Here is a 763-nt window from a genome sequence, read left to right as displayed (position 1 = left end):
AAATGGAAGAGGATTTGTTTTTATATGTGTATGTTTGTGTTTAAAAATAAAAAACTTTATCTACAAAAAAGAAAGAAAACCCATTTATTTTGCTTCTCCCATAGCACAAAAATGCATGCCAACCCATTTGCAAATCATATCCCTCCAATGTTAACAACCTTTGATTTCTCAAAGTTATCCATTCTTTCATCCAGGTTTATGCCGTGGCCTGATAATACCGTATATTTTCCAATTAGGTAACCCAAACCCTCCTCTAGTTCTAACATCCTGTAACATTTTTATGTTAATTCTAGCTTTCTTCCCTTGCCATATATATTTCAATACTATTTTATTGATATCTTCAAAATATTTTTTCCAAAGCTTATTGGAATTTTTTGATACAAATAGAACACTTTGGATAATATAATCTTAATTGCCACAATTCTTCCTGTTAATGACAACTGCATATTACCCCATTTTTCTGTCTTAATTTGTTAAGTTTATAATAGTTAACTTCTTTGATTGTTCCACATCTTCCCGTCAACTGAATTCCTAAATATTGAACTGTCTTTCCTTATAGGTAGTTGCCATTGTCAATTTATAATTTCTATCCTCAACTTTTTGCCATACTATCATTATTTCTCTCACTTGTTCATCTTCCATTTTAAGATTTAATAGAAAACTAATATTTTCTTTATTAATTCTACATCCATTGCAAATAGTATCTGGCCAAGTGTTCTTGGCTCTTTATAGAGACCATGTGTCTTTTCATCTTTCTCATATC

Source organism: Notechis scutatus, chromosome 2, assembly GCF_049901735.1.
Source record: "Notechis scutatus isolate UNSWTSFEM ecotype Mainland chromosome 2, rNotScu1.2, whole genome shotgun sequence".
NCBI classification, from domain to species: domain Eukaryota; kingdom Metazoa; phylum Chordata; class Lepidosauria; order Squamata; family Elapidae; genus Notechis; species Notechis scutatus.
The sequence above is the reverse complement of the archived record's forward strand: the minus strand, read 5'-3'. Positions refer to the sequence as shown.